This window comes from Triticum aestivum, chromosome 7A (genome assembly GCF_018294505.1).
Source record: "Triticum aestivum cultivar Chinese Spring chromosome 7A, IWGSC CS RefSeq v2.1, whole genome shotgun sequence".
Lineage (NCBI taxonomy): Eukaryota > Viridiplantae > Streptophyta > Magnoliopsida > Poales > Poaceae > Triticum > Triticum aestivum.
Genome location: NC_057812.1, coordinates 351,332,955 through 351,340,581, shown reverse-complemented (window position 1 = coordinate 351,340,581; position 7,627 = coordinate 351,332,955).

Below are 7,627 nucleotides of genomic sequence, written 5' to 3'. Positions count from 1 at the left end.
GGATTCGCGTATATAACCTTTGTCGAGCAGTTCTTGTACTTGACGCATAATCTCCTTCATCTCCTCTGGATTGGTACGTTATGGCGCACGGTTGGGTAATGATGCACCGGGAATTAAGTCAATTTGATGCTCAATCCCTCGAATAGGTGGTAATCCCGGTGGCACGTCTTGTGGAAAGACGTCAGCAAACTCCTGCAAAATGTTAGCGACAGTAGGAGGCAAAGAGGAAGGCACATCCTCGAATGAAAATAATGCCTCTTTGCACACAAAAGCATAGCAAACAGATTTGCTAAAATCTAGATCATCAATATCAGATTTGGTGGCAAGTAAACATGCACTTTTCAATTTAATTTCAGAAGCAACACTAGATGGTTTATTATTGGGCTTCATTTGTTGCTCAAATTCTTTTGCCACAATCTGATTTTCATTCCTATTTTTCTCCTGTTTTGCTTTATTAGCTCTATTAATATCATCTTTCAAAATGGAATCAGGAGTCATAGGAAGCAAAGTAATATTTTTATCCTTATGAACAAGAGTATACTGATTGTTTCTACCATGGTGTATAGAAGTTTTATCAAATTGCCATGGTCTACCAATTAATAAGGAACATGCTTGCACAGGTACCACATCACAATCAACATAAATCAGCATATGTAGAGATACTAAAATGCACACGAACAGTACGTGTTACCTTAACCTTGCCGCTGTTGTTGAACCATTGGATGTAGTAAGGATGTGGATGTGGTCTTGTGGTGAGAGATAGTTTCTCCACCATCTCCATGCTAGCCAAGTTGTTGCAGCTCCCTCCATCTATGATGACACGAACAGAACATTCCTTCACAACTCCCTTTGTATGGAACAAATTATGCCTCTGATTTTGCTTAGCTTGTGTGACATGCACACTCAAAACACGTTGAGCAACTAAACATTCATACCTGTCAGCATGTTTAGGAGCCATGTATTGTGTCTCATGATCAGAATCATCTCCACCGTGTTCTTCATGTGTAATAAGAGCCAAAGTATCCTCATTATAGTCACTAGCGGACTCATAACCACCATCCTCAGTAGCAATCATCACACGCTGAGATTTGCATTCTCTTGCAAAATGTCCTCTTCCCTTACAACGACGACAAACAATATCACTTGTGTGCCCTGTTGATGCCATGGAAGAAGAAGAGCTCTGCGTAGGCCCGGCATGTGTGCTCTTGGCAGAAAGTGGTGGTTGTGCCTGCTTTCTTTTATCATGGCTGGAGGTGGCACCCGGTGGAGATGCTGGTGCAGTGGAAGCAGAGGATGCACGTGGTGTCCATGATGAAGATCGACCTGCAAAAAAGTTAGTTCGCGCCAATGCCTGTCGATCCTGCACTTCACGTTCAGCTTTACAAGCAAGATGGAATAAACGAGTGATATTAGTATACTCCTTATACTCTAGAATGGTCTGAATCTCTCTATTTAATCCACCCATAAAACGTGCAAGCATAGCTTCATTCTCTTCAACAATACCACATGTAATCATGCCAGTTTGTAATTCCTGATAATATTCTTCTACATAATTTTTTTCCTTGTCTTAAACGCTGCAATTTTTGAAGTAATTCACGTTGATAATATGGTGGAACCCAACGAGTACGCATAGCAGTTTTCAAAGCAGCCCAAGTAGCTGGAATAGGATATAATCTACAATGCTAAGACCACCAAACACATGCAAAACTAGTGAAAGCACAAACAGCAGCAGGAACACGTCTCTCCTCGGGATATTGTAAACATGTAAATCGTTGTTCAGTTTCTAACACCCAAGTAAGTATATATCAGGAACATATCTACCCTCAAATGGTGGAATATTCAATTTCAGTTTAGGGAGATGGCCATGATCTCGTACCTGAGGGGGAGCCCTACCATTGCCATTATTTGCATGTGGATGGTTGCAGTGCTGGTGGTGGCATGTAGTTCTGATTTTGATCAACCTCATCCTCGTAATCTCCCGCAAAATCATCCTCGTCCACATCAGCAGCATGAGCCACAGAAGTATCAACAGCAGCACCAACAGTTTGGTCTGGTGCAAGAGGGAGACGGCTCGATCGGCAGAAGGCTGTTTCGCGAAATGGAGGTAGTAGTTGTTGTTGTTGTTGTAGAGGTGCGTTAGGTGCAGCTGGTGGTGGTGGTGGAAGACGTGCGAGAAATCCATTAAACTTGTTATCGAGCTTTGTTTCGAACGTCTTCTCCATGCCATCTATCTTCTCCATGGCCTCTTCAAATCTGTTTAGCACATCTTGCAACTGTCCACTCATCATTTGCTGAAATTTATCATGCAACTCCTTATTCGTCATGTTCTCCCAGTCAGTCTCGTCGGCTTGTGATCCTGCCATGGTCAGCGGCAATAGAAACACACAAGAATATGATCCTACAGACTACTAACAAGAGGTGGTGGTGGGTGTCACAAATCCGTCAAGCATATCTCAAATTCTTACCAGTTCTTACCCAGCAGCAGGCGGTGATCGGCAACCGTTGTAGTCAAAACTCTCAAAGTTTGGATAGAGCGATTATTAGGGAGAGTCAAACGCATGACGTAGATGTATGTGGACCTGGGAAGGCTTATAATATGGTAGCAAAAAGGGTCAGCAATAATCAATTTAGAGATGCAAAGTTGAATAAACGCTCAACGACGGTACTGTGCTGGTCCTAGGCTAGACCGTGCTAGAGACACGAGCCTAGAACACTAACAAAATCACGAAGCTGCACATAAACAAGGGGAGGAGCACGCTCTGATTTTTTTTCATTTTTTTACACTTTTTTTGCACTTTTTTCCTCTTTTTTTTGCTCTGCAACATTTTTTTTCGAAAAAGTCTACAAACGGTCCAAAAACTGCCTAGCCAGAATTTTCCAGACTTAGTTTTTTTTGGGTTTGAAACTATTTTTCTTCTGCGGGTAGCACGAAAGCTCGGGAGTCCTACTCTATCACGACTCGGAGTATCGCATGATCTGGAAATCCAAAACAGAGTAACAAAATACTGGACTCGGACTAGGACTGGTGGCGGAGATGAATCTGGTGGAACTCGGACTGGTGGCGGCGATGAATCTGGTGGAACTCGGACTGGTGGCGGATATATGTTACGGGTTGACTCGGATTGGCGTGATGGCGGTGGATATGTGGTATATGGCAGTGGTGATGACAATGGTGGTATATGGCAGCGGTGATGACGATGGTGGTATATGGCAGCAGTGACGATGATGGTGGTATATGGCAGCGGTGATGATGATGATGCGGCGGCGGCGACGTGACTACTTGTGAACAGAACTCGAAACTCTAAAGGACTAGACACCAAGACCAACAACTAGACACAACGATGCAACCACAAACTCAACAATGCAAAACCCTAAAAAGATTATGCAACGACTCAGATTGGTTCGGATATGATGAACTATCCCTAATTTTTTTGTGGCTTTTTCGTGGACTGTAGGTATGAAGAACAGACTCGATCTAAACTATGAAAAACTGTAAAATCTCACTGAGCAACCTAAAAATCTGATACCACTTGATAGAGGCGAGGGGCCCGATCTTTCGATGAGATGGTGGCTATCGTTTTGGGTGGAAGTCGACTTTGACGATCCGACTACGAACGTGTGAGGACGTCGCGCCTTAGCAATTGCTAAACCAACTCCGAGAGGTTATTGACCACGCCGGAGCACAATCAACCTGACCACGAGGGTCTATTTCCTGCAAGCAACAAAGAACAAGCAAGAAATTGAAATTGCAATCTGGATATTGCGAACATAAGAGGAAAGCTTTATTGATGAATGTGGGGTTCTGTGACGTCTTGGTTTGGTCGTTGGACACAAACCAAGTACGCGAAGTTGCGGCTATGGCAAACTTTTAATCTAAACAAAACCAAAAGTCAAAATGATGCCCTAAGGGTTGTATATATGGAGGAAGAGGGGGAATTTCGTGGTCCTTGGAGGAGGGGTCCGAAACCAACCCTAACACTTGTTTCCCCACACATACAGACTCTAAAAACAACCTATACATAAGTATTTCGAAAATACATGGGCCTGGCCCAATAATAAGGTGACGCAGCACCTAGAATAGCCTTTGGACGAAATTTATGAAGTGGCATCTTGTATATTTCGTCCAAGACTTCATGCGCTCCTTATGGTGGCTTCAAAGTCCTGAAATCATCACTTGTAACTCCGTTCTGGATCCCCTTGCGCATGCCATCATCTCCATGCTTGAACTTGCTCCAGCATTCATCTTTCTTGTCCAAGCTACGCCCTTCATTTGTAAGCAAAACAAATGTATCCAATTTAGGCAGCATCATATTCTCATGAACATTAGAATCGTTACCAAGAAACGGAAGTACCTAATAATTCAGTTGGCGTGCGCAGGCTCTAGTAATTGGTCCAGTATGTATAGTAGCAGGGGCTGTGGGTGTAACAATATTATTGATGTCCTCATCACTTAGGTCTATTCCACCGCCAATCTCGGACCGACTGATCTGAGGATCTTGGTCACACCGATTGGCCCTGGCCATTGCACAAGTACAACTCGGTCAGACCGAAGTGTACTGATCGGTGCAACCGAAATCACTTTCTCTTTGAAACCCTAGCATCTTGGAGTCACCGAACTGCATTTTGGTCTGATCAAAACTGTGTGTTTAGACTCTGTTAGTGCTTCGGTGTCACCGAGTTTGTCAAATCAGTAGCTCCGAAATGCTTTCTGCAGAAAACTAAAATTAAGTTTTTGTCTCAATATTTTTCAAAATAAGCGGCACTTTGTCATGCTCATGCACTTTATCTATACCCAACTATTCACAAGGTTAGTTTCAGCTATGTCAGAGGGCAGTGATAGCTAGAACAAGTCTGAAGAGCAAGTTAATGTCAGTGATGGCACTAGTCCCACAAGCAGTTATGATGAGGGGAGCAGAAGCACTCCCAACAACTTACCCAAGGCAGCCATCAAGACAAAGAAGAAGAGAACATCTGAATCTGAGGATGAGGACTTTGTCATTGAGGAGTAAGGGAGTCCTGGATTAGGGGGTCCCCGGGCGTCCGGGACTCATGACATGGGCCGGACTACTAGGCTATGAAGATACAGGATAGAAGACTTCCCTCCGTGTCCGGAGAGGACTCTCCTTTGCGTGTGTGGCAAGCTTGACGTCCGGATGTATGGTTTCCTTCCCCTCTAAACTAACCTTGTACAAATCCTAGCCCCCTCCGATGTCTATTTAAACCGGAGGGTTTAGTCTGTAGAGGCAGTCATAATCATACATGCTAGACATCTAGGGTTTAGCCATTACGATCTCGTGGTAGATCAACTCTTGTAACCCCTATACTCATGAAAGTCAATCAAGCAGGACGTAGGGTTTTACCTCCATCAAGAGGGCCCGAACCTAGGTAAACATCGTGTCCCCTACCTCCAGTTACCTTTGATCCTTAGACGCACAGTTTGGGACCCCCTACGCAATATCTGCCGATTTTGACACCGACATTGGTGCTTTCATTGAGATTTCCTCCATGTTGTCGATAGAAGGATGACGGCTTGCCTCATCATTAACGACGAAATCACCTCTGGACAAGCCCTAGCTCATGGGAAGATCCTCCAGATCGGCAATTTCGCCATAGGCACCTGTCCGGCCATCAAGCCCAAGGCGGTCCCTTGGATTGCCAAAAATCATCTCTGCATTAACCTCGAAAGCGTCGATAAGATGGATCTGGCAAATGTCTCGTCTTTTAACGAACTGCTAGATTGCATCGCCGCCCTGGGGGTCGCAACGGATTACGACCTGATTGGGCTTAAACCCGATCAGAGGGAAATGAGGTCTCCACTTGTCACCCACCTGGTGACTGTTGTGGAAGAACAAGTTGAGGATACTGCTCATCCTATGCTAAAAACAAACTATGTTCGAATCTCTGAGCCCTATGAGCCGGATACTCATCTTCAAGAAGGGACTATCTGTCCCCCGAACATAGAATCCGGCACTGAGTCTAAAACCCCCAGACACTCCGGGCCCTGGGCCAATGATCTCAGAAAATTTTCAAAATCCGAATTCCACAATGGGCCAAGGTATAGATTCAAGCCCACCCACCCACCACAATCAATTCTCTCCAAGAAATTCCGGTCCTCCGGATATATATGATTTAATGTATATACGTCAGCAACCTCTGGAAACAATACACTACTTTTGGGCTAGATTCCTACTTTTAAAAACAAGATCAAAGATTGCTGCGACAACTATGCGGTATCAGTCTTTTGCCGCAACTGTACGGACGAGCGCATCCTCAACGCCCTCAATCGGCGCCGCATTCTGCACTTTGCCGATTTGGCACACATAGTACAAAAGTATTGCACAATGGAAAGTGTCTGGAAAGCCCAGACAACTCAGTGGGAGCCACTAGCCTTTAAGCCACCCACCGGCCGAACAAAAAGGATGCACCCTTACGGGGCACCTGATCATTCTTCCATAGAAAGAACAATTCAGCCCTTACCGGGACACAAAACCGTCCTTGATGGATGGCTCGACAAGCTCTGTCAGATACATGCGATGCCAAATTCCGAGCCAACTCATAACCTTCGGCATGTTGGATACTCTCGCAGGTGGCTAAAAGCGGGGAGGCTATCCTCACCAACACTACTCCGACAGAGCATTCCCCCGAGGATAACGACCTTGGCATGTTTACGGTCTTCAAGACCTTTTCTTGAAACAACCAGCGCAAAAGGGCATTCCACGACCTCGCCAAAGTCAATCACATAGCAGCTACAAATCCTTGGAATGATATGGCGATAACCTTCAATGCCAATGACGAGCCAAGGGCCCGATCAATCCGAGCACGAGCTGCTTCGGTTCTAAACCCAATTGTAGACGGCTTTCGCCTCACTAAGAGCTCATGGACGGCGCCAGTGGACTGAACCCTCATCTATGAAGACACGCTCAATAAAATGCAGATGGACATGAGTCGCATTGAGCAAAAGCAATACATCCTTTCGAGGAATCATCCCCAGTCGGGAAGCAAGATGCTCAGGGGAAAATTAAACTAGATGTGGTATTCGACACAGCCGGAGAATTATATGTCCGAAGAGATAATCTTCCAGGTGTCCCCTTTCAACAGCGGATATCATGCCCTGTTAGGGCGAGATGCATTCGCACGCTTTCAAGCCATACCTCATTACGGGTACATGAAGCTCAAAATGCCGGGCCCAACGGTGTTATCACTATCTCCAGTGATCCAGGCATAGCACTCCGTGCTGAAAACAAAACCGCATCCCTAGCCCTCGAGGCACTAAGGGAAGCCCTGGCGGCCGAGGAGCTCACCGCTCTGCGTTGTACGGTGGATAGAGATGACGTAATTCTTAATAAAAGGCCTAAATCCACTTCTTTCAAGCCAGCAGACGAGATAGTCAAATTTCAAGTTCACCCGACGGACCCCAAGAAGACAGCTTCCATTGGGGCACAACTAGATCCGGTGGTCGACGCTGCATTACACGCGTTCTTGCGCGAGAACTGGGACATCTTCGCCTGGCACCCCTTGGATATGCCAGGAATCCCATGCGCGCTGCCCCAACATAGTCTCAACATACTAAAGGGATACAAGCCAGTCAAGCAAACGCTGCGGCGATTTTCCGAACCCAAATGACAGG